Raw genomic sequence first — 23,039 nt, 5'->3', positions numbered from 1 at the left:
TCACAGCCTGGAAAGTTACATTTTGAGTGCATTATATATTTTATTTTTTAAAGTGATTTGTATTTATTTAATAAAATCAGGTATATAAGTGCTATTGTACTGAGCATAAAATATTCAGTATTTTAAACTCATCTGGCTTTAGAATACAGGTAGTATTAAGGATGAAATCATATTATTTATTTGAAAAGAAAATCCATACATAAGAGATTTATAATTTCACATACGATCTCTTATTTCTGTTCTAATGTGTACAGGAAATGTTTATGTAGGTTGGTCTACAGGATGTAACAAAAATTTTCAAGCCTCAACTGATTGTTCCACTCACTTTAAGAACCATTACATATAAAATTTTCAACAGCCAAGTTTTGAATGAAGAGAACACAGCTATCTCTAATCACATTTCCAAAGGTCTCATGCAAGAGAATTTCATATTAGAGTAGAGGAAACCTAGCCCTGATTAGGACTGAATGAATTCTATGGAGCTGGCCAGGTAAATGCCCATAATGCCAAGGGTAAAGGCAGAAAATAACTCCCCTAGCTCCCTTTGTCTGCACAAACACACTCAGCTCTGTCTGCATCCACACACTTCCCTTTCCTGGTCCCAAGAAAAAGCACAAGAAGTTTAAGTTTCCCCATAGGTTACCAGAAAAATGTCCAAGAGTCCTTGGAAGTGATATGATGACCACGGCCCTACCTGATCAATGCCTTCAAACTCCAATAGGGCCCAGCTGAGTGACTAGAAATCAAGGAGACTTAAGCTTAAACCTTCCTTCAAATCTGCATTACTAGTTGTCTGACCCTGGACGTCTTCAGTATCCTCAGCTGTAAAAAGGGGATCACAATTGCACGTATCTCCAGGATTGTTTTGAAAATTAAGTGACATAATAAAATAAAATAATATGACAAAATAAATTAAAAAATAAAATAATAAATTAAAGTGTTTTGTAAACGTTAGCATTCTATCAATGTTAGCTATTATTACTCCACTTTTTTGGGGGGGAGGGGAGAGTAGAGTCTAGCCTAAGCTATTTATGTACAAAAAATAATAGCATCTCTCAAGTGAAATGCTGTCTATTCATTGGCCTGCCAGTTTGGCCTTCTTGTCACACCCTTTGCTATCCCAGTCAGTGCCTTTGCTGGAGGGAGCAGGCCATGACAGATGAAGTGTCTAATGTTTTCATGTCTGTGTTATGAATAAGGATGGGGTAATGAATTATGCCGTTGACATTTTTATGGACAGAGTTGACTTTCAGAGGCTTTTCTTGAAAGGGAGGCGCTTATAATCAACAGTTCTATTTAGAGAACATTGTTGAGTTAGCTTTTGAAAAATTTATTACTCTCCATGTCTGCCCTTTCTATGATTTCATTCATTGCTCTGAAATGAAATTAAGAAAACACAACAGCTGTCACCAGAGAAGCCAGATCCTTTTTGAGGGTCTTGAAGTTGGGGAAAAAGAGGTTTCTTATTCTCATTATTCGGAATAGTCCCCTCATGTGAAGGTGGGGGAGAGTGGCTCCCTAAGAAGGATATTTGAAGTTCTTCATATCTTTCCTCCTCTTCATGTTCTCTATTTAAAGTGGATGAATTTCTGCTCCCTGAACATACCCCAAACTCTTCTGTCTCCATGTCTTTGCTTACACAGTGCTCTATGCTTGGAATGCCCTCCTTCTCTTTCTTTGCTGTTCTCAAAGCCCAATTCAAATGCCATGTCCTCTAGGAAGACTTCCCTCATCCCCTTCACTGATGACAAGCTGCCCTCTTGGATTTCACATAGCATTTGGCTCTGTAATTCTTGAATGCATTTATCATGTAATATCATGTATTATAGCTATTCCAGCCGGGGTTTTATCCTTATCCTAAATTACACCTTCTCTAAATGTTGTATTCCTTCCAGCACTTAGCTTAGTACTCTGTAGTAGGCTCATAGTTACCTCTATCATAGGAGGCTCAGGAAAGCAAAAATCAGAAGCTATAAAACCTTGTCTCTCTGGCTTGCTTCCTCTTGCTAATTTCTTATCTCGCATAACAGTAACCATAACTACTTACATTTCTGTAGGGCTTCAAGGCTCACAAAGCAATTTCCTCACAACACCCCTGTGTCTAGAGCAAGTGTGAGTATTATTATCTCCATTTTCTGGATGAGAAGACTGAGGATCAGAGAGGTTAAGTAATTCAGATAGGGTCACATAGCTAGTAAGCATCCAACCCAGAATGCAAATCAAATTACTGGAGAAGTCAACTCCCTTTTTAACTCCAATTTTTTTCTTGATCTGAATGGAGTTAGGGAAAAGAGTTTTCCTAAGTCTGTTCATGGAATAAGTCTCTTATCTCAAGAAGGGATTATTGATAAAAAAAAAAATCTGAAGTTCACATCTCTAGGTACAGCCTGCCTTCTTCTGCATCTGTCATCTTCTGCATCTACAGCTGTCCCTTAACAGCAAGATTTTCTGCACTCAGCAGATCTGATGCTACAGGGGTGGTTGAGTATGAGGGCCAAGTCTTCATCCCACAGAAGTCTCCTGGCAGATCCTCCCATTTCTAATGGATTTCTTTTCTAGGCTCTGGAAGCATAAATGGGTAACATGTGCCACTGTTCTGCAAAGTTTCCCAGTTCCCTTTGAGAATGCAGGAGTCACAGTGACTACAACAATGTAAAAAGCAAAACAAAACACCTGGGAAAGACTTAGGAATGTAATGATTCCAGAGCCCCTGTGATGAAGCATATTACTCATCTTCCAATAGAGTGGACTAGAAATGCAGAATCAAACAGAAATTCCCAGTCATGGCCCAATGTGTAGATCTGTTTGCTTAACTCAGGGTAGTGAGGTGGCACAGTAGATAGAGTGCCAGGCCTGGAGTCAGGAAGACCTGAGTTCAAATCCATCCTGAAATACTTATCAGCTGTGTGACCCTGGGCAAGTCACTTAACCCTCTTTGCCTCAGTTTCCTCATCTGTAAAATGAGATGGAAATGGCAAACCACTCCAGTATCTTTGCCAAGAAAACCCCAAATGGGGTTGGTCATGAAGAATCAGATACAAATGAACAGCAAGTTTACTTGACTATGCTTATTTGTTATAAAGGAAAATTCATGAGTTTCTGGGTTTTTTTTTAATGGGAAGGGGGGAGGGAGGAAGGGAGGGAGAGAAAGAGAAAGAGAGAGAGAAGAGACAGACAGAGAGAGAGAGAGAGAGAGAGAGAGAGAGAGAGAGAGAGAGAGAAAGAGAGAGAGAGAGAGAGAGAGAGAGAGAGAGAGAGAGAGAGAGAGAGAGAGAGAGAGAGAGAGAGAGAGAGAGAGAGGAAATTAAGATAGTAAAGCCCAAAGAAAAAGGAAGGAAAAAAAGAGTATTTTTTTGATGCATAAAAGATGACTGAAGAAGGTTCAGAAGGAGACACAGATGAGAAACAGCTTTGAAACTTACATGTTGACTTCGTTATATACTTAAAAATAACAAGCTGTACATAATAGATGTTTTCTATATAAGCCTCTGTTTCTATATGGAAACATTCCTGTTCACTGGTGACTGTCAAATTCAGAATAACAAAAATTAAGGTATCAAAAGAAAGAGAATTCAGGAATCATGAGAATATGCTTCTGGGGCAGTGAGGTGGTACAGTAAATAGAGTCTGGAGTCCAGAAGACCTGAGTTCAAATCCAGCCTCAGATATTTACTAGCTGTGTGACCTTCGGGCAAGTCACTTAATTCCATTTGTCTCAATTCCTCATCTGTAAAATGGGGGCACACTAGAGAAGAAAATGGCAAATCACTCCACTAGCTTTGCCAAGAAAACCTCATGCACAAAATCCATGGGGTCACATAGAGTCAGACATGATTAAATGACTGAACGACACAAATACTTCTCCTTTTGGTCCCCTGGTTTTCCTCCCTTCATTTAAACTTGCTCCCAGAAGCAGGGAATGATACCAAGTAGCAGCTGCTGCCACAAGGAAGAAGCTACACAAGCCAAGGATTTACTTCCTCTCTCCGGAACTGTCTCTAACATGTCTGCTGGAGGATATGGTAGGAGCCTCTGTGCAAGCTCATTCTTCCTTTCCCACCACCAGTAATAGCCTTGGAGCATATTGGATAAGCCACAGTGAGAGCACACATCCTGTGTAGAGACAGCACCAATATTCCCTCTCTGGTCCAGAGGTGTGCAAGAAAGTCTTTTATACCCTCCATGTTCTTATGACAGCCTAAGCCTTTTTTGGGGGGAAAAGGGGGGGACAGGAGGTGTCAATTAAATCTTAGACTGATTGTGTCTGCCCTGCCTGCTGTTTCTGAATGAAAAGGAGAAGATACTTGGGTGGAGAAGAACCATATTAGGCACATTATCAACTAAACTTCAGTTTCCTTATTTACAAAATGGGGATATAACACATGCACTCTCCACTTCACAAGAGTATTGTGAGGAAGGCACTTGGTGAATCTTTTAAAGTCCATCAGAAATGAGAGGTTATTTTTTTTTCTACTAAGTGAGATGAGAAGGCAAGATGGCATAATGTAAAAAGTGCTGGATTTGGACTGAGAGAACCTGGATTCCAGTCTCAGCTCTGCCATTTACTATATCTGTGTGACCTTAAACAAATCACTGAAACTCTCTGAAACCCTGTTTCCTCATCCATAAAATCAAAGCATGGGACTAGATGCCATATAAGATTCATCTCAAATTTCAATGTTTAAGTCTAGGAGAAATAAGGTAATGAGAATAAGCCAGAGAGATGGAGAAAAGGTTCTATAACCTTTCATTTGCATCTTCCAGGGGTCAATATGAACATCCTTACTTAGTATCTCATTAATATCGATACAGTCTGATCTAGGATTGGGTAACCTGCAGCCTCAAGGCTACAGGTAGCCTTCTAGGTCCTTGGGTGTGGCTTTTTGATCAAGTCCAAGTTTTACAGAACAAATCCTTTTATTAAGGGGATTTGTTCTGTGAAATTTGAATTCAGTCACGGGGCACACTTGAGGGCCTAGAGGGCCTTACGTGGCCTCAAGACTGCCAGTTCCCACCCCTAGTCCAACCCAACCAGCACTTACTAAGCGACTTTTCTGTATGAAGTGCTGGGCTAAGCACTAAAACAAAACAAGACAAAACAAAAACAAAACAAAACAAAAAACCAAACAGTTCCTGTTCTCAACAAGCTTACATTCTCCTGAGGAATGCAAAATATTAATATTTTTGTTGTTGTTCAGTCATTTCAGACTTTTTGTGACCCCATTTGGGTTTTCTTGGCATAGATACTGGAGCATCCATTTCCTTCTCCAGCTCATTTTACAGATGAGGAACTGAAGCAAACAGGATTAAATGATTTGCCCAAAGTCATACAGCTAATAAGCGTCTGAGACCAGATTTGAACTCATGAAGATAAATCTTCCTGATTCCAAGGCCAGTTGTCTCCATTGCACCTCCTAGCTGTCCCAAAATATAAATATAGATTAACATAATTTGAAGAGAAAGAGAGAAGCCTAATAACTACAGGAGTTCTTAACCTTCATGTGTATCATGGACCCTTCTTGTAGACTGGTGAAGTCTGTGGACCCCTACTCAGAATAATATGCAAAAATTAAAATGCATAAAATAAAATAAGTAGGATTACAAAGGAAACCAAACATATTGAAATCGTTATTAAATTATTTTGTAAAACAAGTTCATGGACCCCACATTAAGAACCCCTGAACTGGAAGAATAAGGAAAATCTTCCTATAAGGATCATATTTAGAGCAGTAGGGACCTCAGAGGCCATCTAATACATTTCCTTTCTTTTACAGATGAGGAAACTGAGGCCTAGATTGGTAAAAATGACTTGCCCAAGGTTGCACAGGTAGTAGAAAGTGAAAAACCCAGGATCTAAACTCAGATTCTCTGATGAAAAATCCAATACCCTTTCCATTGTTCCATGCTAGTTTCATAAGAACCAAGCCTTAAAAAAAAAAAAGGAATTCCAATGGGTAGAGATAAGGATAGTAGAGAAGGAGTGTATTACCAAAGATGGGACCTCCCAAATTGCTATTGTACTAGTGGTAACTGAGGACCCTACTTTTCTCTTGATTCATTCACTCAGTGACCTGCCAAGGTAACAGGAAGGCTGTAGGAAGAGTATAAACCACCCAAGATGGCAGGTGGGCCAAAGCTATTCTGCTAGAGAATAGGGAAGGGTGATTAGAGCTTCAGCTAAAAACTGGAAGTCTAAAAAAAATTATGAACAAGTTGAGAATTAAATTAAAATCACATATTTTACAGTGAGGGTGAGGGATACAAACATTTTTGTGGGTAAAGGAAAAAAATGCTTGGCTATGGTGTTTAATATTTCAAACTGCTCTTGGCTCCAGTCAAGGTTATAAGATATCACCAGGGGATGCAAGTTTCTAAATGAGGGAGGATGTTGGCGAGAACATTCTCTGTGAATACTTTTTGAAAGCAAATTATTTGACCAACCTGGCCAGGATTACGCATTTTCAGTCCAGGGTCAATTCAAACTGCATTCTTAAAGTGTTGGTGGCTGTTAACCAGGCATTGTGAGAGTAGAGTGAGAAGTCTAAACTAGCCTTGAAAAAGTTAACTTCAGTTATGCCAGTCAGTCAAGTGGGCATTCTGATGAGTTTACCTCTGCAAATTTGCATCTTGGCTGGTAGTTCACACCTGGATGCTAAAGAAGAGTGTGTTTGAACTATTCATCTGAGTCATTTAGGGGAGGCAAGAGATAGGATATAGAAGTTAGTCCTTTCAGACCTAGCTAGGACTTTGTCTCAGCTTCTGAAGGCCACGTCTCTCTTTCCCAAGACATCAAAGGACAACACCCACTTTGACTCCAGATTCCTGAATTTCTTTGACCAATCTCAATGGATATAGATCCTACTGGATTTTAAGGATGGACAGGTACTGGGTATGGTCAACACCTCCAAATTTGTGTGCTCTGCTTTATATTCCCATCGCTGCCATCCTAGCATTTTGCAACAAGCAAAAATCTGATCATGCCACAGTAAGTGAATGAACCAAGAGAAACTAGGGTTCTGAGTCCCTTCTGGGCAGCTCTAGTATAATAGTAACTGGCACGTTGCAAGGGGAGGCCCTTCCCAGGCTCTCTGTTGCCTCCTAAAGTTAAAGTTCTTTGCCTAGAGTTTGAGGGCCTTCTAGAACCTGAGTCTTCCTTATTTTTCTGGCTTTATCTCATTCTGTTCCCCTTTATATTCACTATACTCTATTCAAATTGTGTTACTCACCACGCTTTATACCTGTACTTTTGTTCAAGTAATCTCTTATGCCTGAAACCAAATCCGTGTTCAAGACCCAGTTCAAATGCCACTTCCTCTATGAAGCCTTCCTAAAGCCCTCCAGGCAGAAATGACCTTCTTTTCCTTGGCTGTCATAGTAAACTATGTATCTCTCTCATGCTCATGTTTACACACACACACACACACACACACACACACACACACACACACACACACACATACACACACACTCAATAAACTCCAATGGAGTTTGTTTTATCATTTATTGATTATAATTATTCATATATAATTATATTATTATAATTAATATTATTATTTATTTTATTGCCTCCAGGAGCAAATACAAAACACTCTGTTTGGCATTCAAAGCCCCTTATAACCTAGGACCCTTCTACTTTTCCATCTTCTTACATCTTACTTCCTAGCACATACTCTTCAATCCAGTGACATTAGCCTCTTGGCTGTTCCATGAACACAAAACTTTATCTCTTGGTTCTGAGCATGTCTGAAACATTCTTTCTCCTCTGCTCTGACTACTGATCTCCCTGGTTTCCTTTAAGCCCTAACTAAAATCCCACCTTCTACAAGAAGCCTGCCCATATCCCCTCTTAATTCCAATGCCTTCCTTCTTTTAATTATGTCCTATTTATTCTGCATATAATTTACTTTGTATATATTTGTTAGCATATTGTCTTCTCCATTCGATTGTAAGCTCCCAGAGGGCAGGGACTGTCTTTTGCCTCTTTTTGTATCCCCAGCACTTAACATAGTGCTTGGCACATAGTAGGTGCTTAATAAATGTTTATTGATCGATTGATTGCTCTAATCATAATCTATTCTGCATTCTTATCATTACTATATAGTTATGAGGGGGCCTATACCTGTGCTTCCCTGATGAGGAAAAGCCCTCTCCCAACACTGATCAGCAACTCTCCTGCAATTCATGGTCTGAAAGAATTGCCTAGGCCACTCAGATATTAAGTGAGCTACTTAAGATCACACCAACGGTATGTGTCAGAAGCTGGATCTGAACCCAGGTTTTTGAGGCTGACTTTGAGGCTGCCACTATACAGCACTGCCTCTTGTATGTATTTCGTTGTATATTTATTATTATTGCGTATTTCACAGAATCACAGAGTTGGAAAGGGCCTCAGAGACCCTAAAGTCCTCCCTATACTTGAAAAAGACTCTTCTCCACAATACCTTTGACAAGTTGTCATTCAATCTTGGACTGAAGATCACCTCAAGTTAGAAGGCATCCATTGCTTCTCAAAGCAGACCATTCACTTTTGGACACCTCTAACTGTTTAAAGTTTTTCTTTAACATCAAATCAAAATTTGTGTCTTAGTAACTTCCACCCATTGTTCTTAGCTCTGCCTTTGGGTAGCAAGAAGAAAAATCTTACCCTCTCTTCTATATATCATCCCTTCAAATACTCGAAGGCAATTATCAAGCTTATCATAATTTCTTCTCTTATCTAGGCCAAATATGCTTCTTGGGGCATAATCACAAGGTCTTACTGATGTTTGTCCTAAAACATGGCACTTTGAATTAAATATAAAAATCCAGAATCAGTCTGATCATGACATGGTACAACAGTACTATCATCTCCCTAGTCCAAGACAAGATAACTATTCCTCTATCAATTAAGTCTAGGATTGTAATAGATGTTTTGCCTGCCAGATCATATTATTGACTGATACTTTGTTTGTAGTTAAAACATTAAAATCCATAAATTCTTGGATATTGACTCCTTATTAGCCATTTCTGTTCTGTTCTTTCCAGTCCAAAGTTCATTCTCCTTGAAAGAAAAACAGAAACACAAAAGTAGTTGAGTTTTTTGTATCATCTCATCCACACCTTGTTTGATTTGTTTCTTTTTCCCTGAAATATCTGAAAGACTTCTTTTTGTTCCCCTTAATTTTTCTCACTAGACTCATCTCATTCTGAGCCTTAGTATTCCTGATACTTTACGTAAAGTGTTATGTCACATTCTGGTATTAATATTGTTGCTTGCCTTTACTATCATTCTCTACATCTTTTAAAAAATAAGTTGGTTAATGAGCTCCCTCACTTAAAACCAATTCACATACAACCCAAGACATCACCTATCACATCATCATGTCATTGGTCCTCTTCACACATAAAGAACAAACAACAACAATGTCCACATACGTTTTTTTAGACAATTTCTCTTCATTGGAATTGTCTCTCTTTGTGTCTTCAATATTCCACTCCCAAGGGCTTCCTTGTAGAATTTTAGACCATTTTCTCTGATCAATATGAAATCTGTACTTCTAAAATCTAGGGTGCATATAAAATTACTCCTGGCTTTCCTCTCCTGTATCACAGATTCTTCTATAGAGACAGTCACATCATTTCTATCAAGGAACCAGTTTATTCTTGTTGGTGGGAATCAGACAAAAACCTCAGTTTCTCTTATTGGTTCTTCCATTTTTTGAAAGAAGCAATTATCATGAAGGCAAGTCAAGAAATGTTTTGCTACTTCGCTTCAGACACAGAAAGAGGTCTGGGAGATGCACAGATATTTTAGGTGCCTCATAAGATCATAGGATTATAGATTTAGAACCGAAAAAGACCTTGGAAAACAGGACTTACAACCCTGTCATTTTACAGATGAAGAAACTGAGGCCAAGAGAGGTTAAAAGACTTGCTACAGATCACATAGGTAGTAAATGGGCAAGAAGAAGATTCAATTCAGGCTCTTCACCTCTAAAGCCAGAGCCCTTTCCACTGTACCACGCTGTTGCATATCATGTCACTATGCTAAGCCTATGATCTGTTTAGTGAGTCAATTAGCAAGAAGGGGCCAGGATAGATAGGTTGAGGCAGATAAAGGAAAAGAGAGAGCTGAAGGAGAGAAAAATGGCATAATAATAGAGAATCTAAGCCACCAAGATAGATGAATGTTATACTGGGGCTAAGACTCTGGGTGTTTGAGAAGACTAGGACCCCAAAAGGAAAGAGAGGCAAATTTTATTTGGGAAAAGTTTTGTCCTGGAAAATGGTCATAGTTTAAAGCATTTTGAGATATAACTGGAATTCTTCATATGGGGAGGAGGAAGGAGTTGGTCTAGATGACAAGCTAAGAAATTCTCTGTCAATTCTCTATAATATTTCAAATTCATAAATAAAATTCAATTCTCTATAATAGAGATTATAGGAAGCAAGAGCTTATGGGTAGTATGTAAATCAGAAGGAAGAAATCCACCACTAAGACAAAGTTCTCCCTTATTAATAACAAAAATAAATCAGTCAGTCAATGCAATAGAGCTTCACAGAGATGTGTATAAAGCATAGCAGTGAAGTTGGTGCCATTTTGCTGAAGCAATTCTGAAGGTCAGAGAATGTCTAATTTTGTCTTTGTATAGCCAACACCTAGAATGATACCTTTCATACAGTAGGCGCTTAATAAATGTTTGTTGAACTATATAAAACTGCATTGATTGACTAAATTAAGTACTCAGGGTCATATGAATGGACCAGAAGAAGCCCTGGGTAGACCAGACTTGTTTCTTTAAGACAGATCCTTGGCAAAACTCTAGTAGTTGCTTTTGATTCTATCTTTGATTTTAACAATGTTGATCATCAGTCCTTGATCTGATGCTTCTGTGGAGGAATGACTTAGCAGAATTCTGGGCTTTATGTTTTAGGAGCCCTGGTTCTATTCTGGCTCTCAGACTTCAACTTATCTTAATATCTTTGGAAGTTTCACCTGATGGTTGAGTTTTAATATTCTCCATCTCAAATTCTATTAAGTTTTTACTTTTTTTTTTTGCTCCACTTGCAATATCTCATTCTGGACTTGGCTCTTTAATAATGAAGCACGGTCTGTTTTTTTTCTTCAGAAACCCCTGCTATTTGCAGGCTACCAGGTGATTATCATACTGAGTAAAAGACAGTGTAGCATAGTAGACAGAGTTAAGAAATTGTAGCCAGGAAGACACGGGTTCAATTCCCACCTCAGATGCTTACTACCTGTGTGATCCTGGCAAGTCACTTAACCTCTCTGTGCCTCAGTTTTCTCATCTGTAAAATGGGAATAAAAATAATACCTACCTTACAAAGTTGTTGTTTTGTGTAAATAGCATTTTATTTTTTCCAATTATATGTACAGACAATTTTCAACATTCATTTTTGTAAGATTTTGGGTTGCAAATTTTTCTTCCTCCCTCCCTCCCCAAGGTGGCAAGTAATTTGATATAGGTTAGACACATGCAATCATCTTACAAGGTTCTTGTGAGGATAACATGTGATAATGGATGGAAAGCATGCTGAAAACTTTAAAATGCTGCATAATATCATAGGATCACAGATTTCAGGCTAGAAAGGACCACAGAGGCCATCGAGTCCAAAACCTTTATTTTATAAGGTAAGAAAACTGAGGCCTAGGGATGTTAAATCATTGGCCCAGGGTTCTTTAGGTAATGAGTTTCTGAAGTGGGATGTGAACTGAGATCTTCTTGAATAAAACTCCAGTCATGCTATAATTATATAAAGATACTCATCAATTAGTGATACAAACTGCTTAATGTTTGTGGTACAAACTATCCCAATTGATCTGCATCCAAACAAGACTCTTTCCTTTCCTGAGTCCCACAGGGCAATAGAGTCAATAGCAGAGGAGAAGGAAGATGGGGAAAAGTTGCTAGGAAAATGTTGATTGCAGGTATTTCAGTTAATGGAAGGGAAGTATGTGTAGGTATATGCATGTTGTAGGTATGTGTATATGTGCATGTATGGGTTTGGGAAGCAACATTATGATTTGGTGTTTCTGCTTAAAACTATCTTTTTTTTTTTTTGATGAGGCGATTAAGGTTAAGTGACTTGCCCAGGTTCACACAGCCAGTAAATGTCGAGTGTCTGAGGCTGGATTTGAACTCAGGTCTTCCTGACTCCAGGGCCAGTGCTCAATCCACTGTGCCACCCAGCTGCCCCTACTACTTCAAACTAATTAAAACATCTGCCCTTGTTAGCCCACACCCGGTTAGAGGTACCCAACTCTGCTACCTTTTTAGAAGATATTAATAAAGCTTAAGAACAAATATAAAATTAGGGAGACCTAGTTGAAGACTTGGGCACATTGTTCCACAGGAAGAGTCATCTTTTCCACAGGGAATCTTTAAACATCTTCTAGATGGGTTTCACAGAACTTCAAGTCTTTCGAACAGGAAATATTTCTAGGATTCATGTGCATTAAATAAATGACTAACTAGATGGTGAGTGGGCTTGAAACCAAGTGAGGTTTGTTTGATAGAATTGGGGACGTTTAGCATGAAGAAGAATAATCTTGGAGAGGACAATCTTCAAACACCTGAAGTGAAAAATTCTCACTGGGAAGAGGGATTAGATTTGGTCTAATCAGCGCCAGAGGCCACACAGTCAGAACAACAGGAAATCCCTCTAGGCTACATTTTCCTTATTAATAAAATTACAGAACTGACTGAGCTAGAAAACAGGATCACAGATTTGGAGCCAAAAGGAATTGTAAAAATCATTTTGTGTCTCAGTGGATAGAATCACTGGGCTTAGAGCCGGCTTAGAGCCAGGAAGATCTGAGTTCAAATCTGGTCTCAAGCGTTTACTGGATGACCCTGGACAAGTCACTTAAGCTCTGCTGCCTCAGCTTCCTCAACTGTAAAATGAGGGTAATAATAGCAACTACCTCTCAGGGTTGTTGTGAGGATGAGATGAGGTAATATTTGTAAAGCAAGGTTCCTGGCACACAGTAAGTACTTAATAAATGTTTCCTTCCTTCTTTTCTTCCCTCCTTCTAATCCAAATCCCTCATTTTACAGAGAAGGAAACCAAGGTCCAGAAAGGTTAAATAACTTACCCATGGTTATTGTTCAGTCATTCAGTCGTAACCAACTCTTCGTGACTCTGCGGACAATAGCATGCCAGTATTATTCATGGGGTTTGCTTGGCAAAAATATTGGAATAGTTTACCATTTCCTTCTCCAGGGGATTAAAGAAAACAGAGGTTAAATGACTTGTCCAGGGTTATACTGTTAGTAAATAGAGTCAGGCTTCTAACCAAGGTCCTCAGATGTCAAGTCAAGAACCCTATACCTCACTCTCTCCCTTAGATGATCTCTAGGGTCCTTCCAGCTCTGAATTCTGTAATCCTACATGTTACAGGGAAGCAGATGTTGGCTTAATTGAAGGAAAACTTTCCTAATAATTAGAGCTACACAAATCTGGAATGGGTTGCCTAGCAAAGAAGGGTCAAGTAGGATGAGAAGAATAAGGAAGTCATCATTGGATGTCTGGAGATCTTCAAGCAAAGGCTGAATGACAATTTGTAGGATTTCAATGGAGATTGTACTGATGACCTTCAAAGTCTCTTCCAACATTAAGATAACAGGATTGTCTTTCCCTAGAGATTCCACCAATGAAATGATTCCATGTGGTTTAATAATCACTACTTTTAAAAAACAAAGAAAAGCTGGTGAGGGTGAGCTAGTGAGAATATGAAGAAGAAAACAGACTACTGCGACCATCACCAACCCAAATACAGGATGGTGTGTAGTGGAGAATGTGAAGGACACAGTGTAAAAAGATGCTTAGCTTAAGCCCCAGGTCTACCACATATTGGTCATAAAACCATGGACAAGTCACTTAACATTTCTGAGTCTCACTTTCCTACCCTGTAAAATGGGGATGGTACTCCTTGTACTTCCTGTTGCCCAGGAGTGTTAGGAGAGAAGTAATTTGTAAGCAATAAAACTCCATGTAAATGTGAGATGAGGTCCTTCCCATCTCCATTGTGATTGTAGTACATTCAAAAAAAAGTATTCTAGACTTGTGTGCTCTTCCTGGCTTTATATATCATTTTGTGATACCCCAGAACATTTAGGGCAAAAATGTATTTTTTTAAAATTTAATTATTTAAATTTTAAATTGTATTTTATTTTATTTTGCAAAAACATCTTAGGTAGGATTTATTTGATAAGCCATTTTGCTGGGTTTCAGTTCTGACATCCACAAAAGTAACTGAGCTCAGGATGTCTGTGGACCCTGTTAATTGTGATTCTCTTAATACTCCTTACCAGGTATTTTGAAAACTTGCCCATGAGAAAGAAAAGCTTTCCAGGATCAAGATATCAGAGTCTTGGTCTTCCTGGAGGTCTCAGTCTAAGGTCTTATTCTGAAGCTTAGTCTCAGCCCAAAGTTCCATGGCAAAATGGTCTTTTCAACAAAGAATCTTTAAAGATTCCTTTAAAACAGAAAACATTTCTAGCACTTGTACGTATTAAATAAATGATGTATGTTAAACCAGGGTGTAGTGGAAAGATCCCTGGATTTGGAGTCAGAGGACTAGAATTTTTGACTCATAATTCTATTACCTGGATGCCCTTTGTCAAATCACTTGGGGTTGGACAAAAGATAATGGTCCCTTCCAGCTCTAAAATCCTTTAGTCCCTTAAACTATGACAATTCAGACTACTAAAGTTAACTTGAGTTCAAAGAGATAATGCAACTGCTGTTGTAACCTATTATTATGATTAGCTTTATTTTCAAGAAGTTGGTTAGTTTTATTCTTAAGGCACAGAGTGTTGTTGTTATTGTTGTTTTTCTCTCTTTTGACAAAGGAATTTTTTGGGGAAATAGCTACTGAGGCTAGTACATTTTTGCTTCTCAAGGCTGTTTGCTTTCTGAAACATGTCTTGCAATCCCTCTAAGAGGGTGCTCATCCATCAGGGAATGGCTGAACAAGTCATGGTATATGAGTATGATTGAATGTAAAAAATGATAGAGACAGTTTCTGAGAAACATAGGAAGACTTGTGTGAACAGATACAGAGTAAAGGCAGTAGAATCAGGAGAAAAATGTATATAATACAACAGAAATGTAAAAATAACTTTCAAAGTCTTAAAAAACTCTGATCAATGCAATGACCAACCACAATTCCAGAAGACACATTGAAATACGCTACCTACTTCCTCAAAGAAATGATGGACTCAGAGTACGGATTGAGACATATTTTTTTTTTTGGTCATGGCTAATATGGGGATTTGTTTTGCTTGACAAAGGAAGTAGGACTTCTGGACTTCAGCTATTGAGAATAACACATTTTCTTTCTCAAAGCTATTTGCTTACCAAATTTAGCAATGTGGAAAAGGAGGTCTCATTTCCTATGAAGTTGTTTTTCTTTCTTTTTTAGTGGGATGGGGGTGTGTGGAGAGATAGGAGGGAAAAAAGGATTGGAGTTAATTGAAAAAATCAATGTAATTTAAAAATAAAACAATACACACACACACAAACACAATTCCTCTTTCTAGGGCAGAGACAAGTACCATATATGAACAATAAATGTGTATCTCCTTCCATAAAATCATGTTATTTCACAATGGGGAATCTAGTTGAGCAAGATGATGGTGATAAACACTTTTAATCAACTAAGAGACACTCTTGCATATTAATATCTTTTGCTTAAAGGGCACTGGACTTGCAAACAGTTCCTTTAAGGTAATACTATTTTAATACCTGAGGATTTGCTGTGCTCATGTCTTGAGACTATTAAAAAGGGAAACAGGAGATAATATTCATCTCAGACAAGTCTGAAACAGCAGGTGGAATTGATGTTATTTTGAGTACAACCACATCAACTTTTGCTCCAAACCAGCCGTGGCCCTCAATGCTTTACTGAGGTACAGTTATGCCTCCCCATTCAAAGAAGCCAGAGTTTCTCCAAATAAACTCTATAGTCAGTTACTCCATTATTACAACTCCATGGATTTACAAGTGCGTTAATCTTCCTTCTTCCCACTTGCTTTTCAGATGGAAGAGTTATTATGATCATCCTACCCTGAAATTGCAGCTCTTTAGGGTCTCTGCCCTCTACCTAAGGAAAGCTACTCCTTGAACACGAAAACTTGGTCTTATAAGACTTAATTTAGCCTTTCAGACCTCCCCACAAACTTTCAGAAGCACAGGAGTTCTACTTATGTAGAAGTGAAAAAGAGAAGCAAGAAATAAAAACAAAACAAAAAAATCCACCCTTTTTTCCCCTCTACTTAGAAATTCTAAGGTGTTTCAAGGATGCCAGGGTAATAATGAATGTCCTACTTGCCACTCCCCATGCATGATGCCCCATATCCCTTTGCTCAGCCTTTGGGCTGGCTAGTCTGGAATGCTCTCTCTCCTTTCTTCCACCTCTTGACATCTCTGGTTTTCTTCAAAACTCAAATTCAACCTTCTCTGTAGTCTTTCCTGATTCTCTAGCCCCCAACTGCTGGTGCCCACCCTCCCTTCCCAAGCTCCTTTGCATTCATTTTGTATATATTCAATATAGGCTTAAATATGTACATGTTATCTCTCCTATTAGAATGTAAAGTGTTTATGGGCAAGGATTACTTTTGCTTTTTTTTTTTTTGTATTCCCAGGGTACAACATCTGGCACCTAGTTGAGGGCTTAATAAATATTTGTTAATCAGTTGATTGATTGATTAAATGAATGGGAATACCAAGGAAGGCCTGAGACTGAAGTTAGTGAGCACTTATAAAGTATTTACTCTGGGCCAGGCACTGTGCTAAGAGCTAGGGATATAGACACAGAAGTGAAAGAATGCCTGCCCTCAAAGAGGTTATCTTCTAAAAGGTGAAATAACATGTACATATACAAGAAGCCAGGGAGAATTTTTCCTTTGATGAATGAGCATACTCTTGGTAGACCAGAAGAAAATGGAATGGAGGCACTCTTGTCAGGCCTCCATCCAAGCACAATACAATGGAATCCAGCAAGTCAGACTCCCACCTAGACATAAGCTTTTACCTCCTTGAGGGAGCGATAGTATTCTAGTCTAAGTAGTTCACCTAGCTTTGGAGTTCAGGAGACTCGGGTGGGCTCTGACCATCTCTGTAACAATACAGCTGGCAAGACATTCAACCAATCTGGGCTTCAGTTTTCCCATTTGTAAAAACAAATCACAGTTGTAATAATACTTGCTACTTCACCAGTATATAATTTGCCTATCTCAAAACATAAATGTAAGCTATTGTTACTCTCACCCCTATTCCTAACCTAAATTATAGAGGCAGGTTCTTCTTTATAATATAGTTTTCTTTTCCAATTGAATTCTCATTCACTATTGCTGTTGTTTAGTCGGTTTTCAGTTGTGTCTGTCTGACTCTTCATGACCTGACATGGCAAAGATACTGGAATGGTTTGCCATTTCCTTATCCAGCTCATTTTACAGATGAGGAAACTGAGGCAACAGTTAAGTGACTTGCCCAGGGCCACACAGGTAGTAAATGTCTGAAGTCAGATTTGAGCTCTGGGAGAGGTCTTCCTGACTCCAGGCCTGGTGCTCTATCTGCTGCACCACGGAGCTGCCCATTCATTCACCATTCTTATTCAGTTCTGTAAAGAATGTTCCAGGGCCAGCTCCTACCCCATGCCAAAAGAGTAACTGTCTTTGCCTTCTGGTTTGGAAAACATTCACTCCTCTGTAAGTCAGGTTAATAATGGTATCTTTTAAGCCTTAAAAGTTACTAATGGACATTACAGTACAGTATTTAGGATTTTCCATGTATATGGGAAAAATTTTTATATGTTTTATAAATATATTTATATGCGGAAAATATATATATCCTCTTCCTGTCAACCTCACTCACAGGACTCCCCTCAAAGGAACTGAGATAAAACTGAGTGAATTATGGAATCTGGCTTTGCTGAATTTGTCGCTCATAAACTTCCTTTCACTTAGAGGTGGCTCGGTGATGCAGTGGATAAAGGACTGAACTTTGAACTAGAAAGATCCAAGTTCACATTTGGTCTTAGACATTTACTAGCTTTGTGACTCTGGGCTGGTCACTTAAGCTCTGCCCGCCTCATTTTACTCATCTGTAAGGTGAAGCTAAATAATAGCATCTACCTCACCGGGTTGTTGTGAAGATCAAATGGGATAATATTTCTAAAGTGCTTTGCAAATCTTAAAATGATACATCAATGCCAGCTACTATTATTTTGCCCCTTCTACTTGCTAATTAAAGATTTCCTGGCTAATAGCTAAACTGAGTCTCTTAAGGATTCCACTGGAAGACAATCTCCTAATGTCATAATAACTGGTCAGCTCAAGAGAGGAAAAATCTGTTGATCCAACTGTTGAGTCATAAAGACTGAATTCAATCGAAAAACTGAAGTTTTTTACTTTCTAGTAATACCATGAACATTCAATTGATGCCTTAGGTTTCATCTTGGAATTTGGACAGGGAACGTCTTTGTTTATTTCCTCATCCTGTGGGAATTCTAAAGGAATTGCATTGTTTTAGAGTGGAATTTGAGGAATTTCAGGTAATTTAGCAGAAATCAAATTCTCAGGGAGGAGTCTTGACTAAAAGGCAGAGATAAAACTGGGAGGAAGTATTATAAAGACAATTGAATTTGGAGTCTATGACCTTGATTCAAGCCTCAGAGTTGCCTATTCTTACCTGTGTGACCTTGGGCAAGTAAATCACTTAATCTGGTCAAGATGAGCTATTAGGTTACTTCCAGCTCTAAATCTCTGATCTATAACTCAGAAGAAAAAGGCTATTCAATAAGTGATTTTTAAGACAAATCAATTTGTCTCTCCAAACTTCAGTCTGCTCATCATAAAGGGATTGAATTAGATGATTTCTAAAACCCCTCCTAGCTCTATGACCTATAAAAAAGACCTAGCCTTCATGCTAGGGCTGAAATAACAGGACAATCAGGTAATAAATACTTGGAGAATTGAATTGAATAGCTGACCCAAAGCTCTGATAGAAGCCCACACAGATGCAAAACAGTCCGCCAAACATAAAAGTCAATCATCAATTCCAAGGTTCTTGGTCCTTTTGAAAGCTGACAGTTACGGAGAAGGGAAACACATTATCCACTAAAATTTTCTTACTCCCTAAGAACAAGATAGTTAAGTTGGATATTCATGAGGAAAGGTAGACAAACAGTCAGAATAGGGCCAGGATTTCTAGAGATACATTCCCAGAATGAAGGGATTCAAAATAACTTACCAACCACCACAAAAGCTCAGTTTTTTTAAAATAAATTGTTTAAATATGCTATGCTCCTCCATCTAATTCAAAGCTCCTAACAGATCATCTCTCATTCCACAGTCATCTAAAATAATTCACTGTGTCTTTAGGGTCTAGACATTTATCCAAGTGTCTAATGGCACAGACTAACCTGATTTTAAGACTGATCATCATGCCCATCTCCCTAGTTCAGGTCCTTATTACCTTTCACCTGAACTGCAGCCAACGCTTCCTCACGAGTCTTCCTGCTTCCAGTCTCCATTCTCCAATTCATCCTCCATACAGCTGCCAATGTGATGTTCTGGAAGCATCACTACCACTTTCCTGCTCATGTCTTTAGAGCTCTTCACAATATGGCTCCGGTCTATTTTTCCAGACTTATCATGCATTATGGCCCTTAGCCATTATGCCAAATGGTCCACCCAACCTGACTAGCTTACCCCAAACATAGCATCCTATTTCCCATTAAATGAGGATCAAACAAGTTACATGCAAAGTGCTTAGCACAGTGCCTGGCATATAGCAGGCACTTAATAAATGCTTATTCCCTCCCTGCCCCCCTTGGGGGCATCTCCATGCCTTGGCACATGGTGTCACCTATGCTTGGCATGTACTCCCGTCTCACCTCTGACTCTTAGAATCTCTAGCTTCTTTCAAGACCCAAGTAGGTGCCATCTCCTACATGCAGCCTTTCCTGTCTCCCCAAGCTGCTAGTACCTCCAATCCCCACAGAAATTACCTTGCATTGGCTTTGTATAGATTTGTATTACATGTATACCTGTTCTTTGCCCCAACTGGATGTATACTTCTTGAAGACAGGGAGTATTCATTTTTGTTTTCCTATCTCCAGCACCAAGCACAGTGCTTGGTGCTTCATCAGACACTTAATACATGATTTTCAGAGATCAGAGGGGAGGCAGGAAACTGGGCAAAAAAGTTTTATCGCAGGTTTCTTTGATAAAGGCCTCATTTTTCAGATATCTAGAGAACTGAGTCAAGTTTATATAAATAGGACTCATTCCCCAGTTGATAAATGGTCAAAGGATATGAACATGCAGTTTTCAGAAGAAGAAATCAAAGCCATCTATAGTAATATTTTTAAAATGCTCTAAATAACTATCGATTATTGAAATGCAAATTAAAACAACTCTGAGGTACTACCTCATACCAATCAGATGGGCTAATATGGTAGAAAAAGAACATGACAAACTTTGAAGGAGATATGGAAAAATTGGAACACTAATGCACTGTTGGTGGAGTTGTGAACTGATCCAACCATTCTGGAGAATAATTTGGAACTATCCCTAAAGGGCGGTAAAACTGCGCATACCCTTTGGGCCAGAAATACCACTACTAGGTGTGTATTCTAAAGAGACCAAAGGAAAAGGAAAAGGACCTATACATACAAAAATACTTACAGCATATCTTTTTGTGGTGGCAAGGAATTGGAAATTAGAGGATGTCCATCAATTGGGGAATGGCTAAACAAGTCGTGGTATATAATAGTGACGGACCATTATTGTGCTATAAGAGATAAGGAGCAGGATGTTCAAAGAAAAAAAATATGAACTGATGCAAACCGATGCAAGCAGAACCAGGAGAACATCACACACAATAACAGCAGTATTGTATGATGGTCAACTCAAAATGACTTAGCTATTCTCAGCAATACAATGATTCAAGCCAATTCTGAAAGACTTACAATGAAAAATGCTATCTACCTCCAGAGAAACACTTGGGTGTAGAGTGAAGCATTTTTTTGCTTTCTTTCTTTTTCTTTTTTTTTTCTGTCTGTGTTTTCTTTTGCAACATGACTAGTATGGAAATATGTCTTGCATGACTATACACATATAATCTATGTAAAATTGCTTGCTTTCTGAAAGAGGGGCTAGGAGAAGAAGAGAGGGAGAGAATTTGGAACTCAAAATTAAAAAAAATGTTAAACTTTTTCATGCAATTGAGAAATAATTAATTAAATAAATAAAATTATATTGCAAGGGGAAGGGGGAAGCTAGTCAGTTGATTGATTCTAGTAAACAGGGATTCTCTCTGCTTCCCCTATTCTAACAGTCACTCCTGAGGGTCTCTTATGTGAGTTCTTATGTAATATTACTCTGCTTTTTCACTTCTGGTCATTTCAATTCCTGCCGAAGTGTATATTAGGGTATCCGGTTTGGAGCAGCAGGAAAAGGGAAGGCTGGGATTACTTGAGGCTTGAAGGAACCAAGCTTAGTGTGAACACTGATTTTCAAAGAGGAAAACAATTTCCTTTCTGACTCCTTCATAATCTCCTATGGTGGTTCCCACAGAAACCGCTCCATCACTGAGCTGGAGCTTAGTGGTATCTGTGCTAAGGCCTGTTAACAAGGGAGCAGCCTGGGCCCTGATCATTTTATTCATTTTGTGGCAAATGCTGCTTGAATACTCATTCCAGAGTAAATCTGTCAGTAATGGAGAAGAAAATGGTAGGACAAAGGACTAGTTACAGTCCTAGCTGTTCTTTCTGGCATTCTATAGCTACTCAGAACATCCTTTGCTAAAATGTATACATAATTTGAATGGTGAAAAAGCATTTACAAATGTAGATTAAAAGGTCTCATTAATTCAATTATGTGATAAAGCCACTAATTGACATGAGCAATGTGCCTTGTAGATTAACAGACTCTAGAATGTCAGAGCTGGAAGGAGCCTTAGGGTTCAACCCTCTGATTTTCATATGAATTTTGTTATGGATTTTAAAATAGATATTTTGAATGTTTGCTTCTTTAATATTCTGACATAATTTTCATTATGAATAAGCAATCAGACCAAATCACGTATACATTTTACTGAAACATCATATAAATATCTGGGTGTCTATATGTAATATAGAAACCCATGTATTTGTATTTAGGCAACATTGCGCATTGGAGAGCAAGCCAGCCACAATGCCAGGAAGACCTGTGTTCAAGACCTGCCTCTGCCACATTGGATGTGTAACTATGGCAACCACTTAGCCATTCACTATTCTCAGTAACTCTCTAAGATTATATGTTTCAGACAGGGAGCCAATCTGCATTGGTAGAGTGAGTTTTCATATCTATGCAGTCCTCTATCCCAATGGAATCACAGATCCAATTCTTCTATGTACATTCTTCTATGTAAGTACAGATGCATATACATACATGCATGTGCATATACATATATACGCCTACATGGATTCTGTTTTTTTGCAAACTTCTCCCCTGTACATAAGGGAGAGCTTACTTGAGTAAATATGTGCCCATATTTTGTATACTGCCCTGGCAGACACTTTGAATTTAACCTTTCTTGTTTTCTTTGTTCAGCACCAAGGGAAGGTGACTATGCCAAAGTGACTCTTCATATGAGGAAACTTAAGAAAGTTCATGATTCACAAAGAGCTAATAGTTTAAAGCTTTCCTGTTCCAAATTTAATACAAATGAAAGCCAGTATGGCTGTTTCTAACTCATTAGAAACAATTATCACTTTCTAGCAAAGCAGAGAACAAATTGTTTTGATGTATGACTTCAAGAGAAATGGGAACATTTTATCCATTGCTTGACTTTTTTATTTTTCATTGTTTAACATCATGTACACATTTTTGGCCCTAATTGATAGATGAGGAACATCACAGAAAACTGAGTGTTTCTGGTAGGTGAGAATGAGGCCAAATCCATAGGATTACAATCAAAGAAGAATAGGGTCAGTCCAGCTGTTTAAACTAGGGCTGCCTTAGGCAAAGTAAATGGGAAGCCAGATT

This window comes from Phascolarctos cinereus, unplaced genomic scaffold (assembly GCF_003287225.1).
Source record: "Phascolarctos cinereus isolate Bilbo 61053 unplaced genomic scaffold, phaCin_HiC Scaffold_7;HRSCAF=346, whole genome shotgun sequence".
Classification (NCBI taxonomy): domain Eukaryota; kingdom Metazoa; phylum Chordata; class Mammalia; order Diprotodontia; family Phascolarctidae; genus Phascolarctos; species Phascolarctos cinereus.
This window is presented reverse-complemented; position numbering follows the sequence as displayed.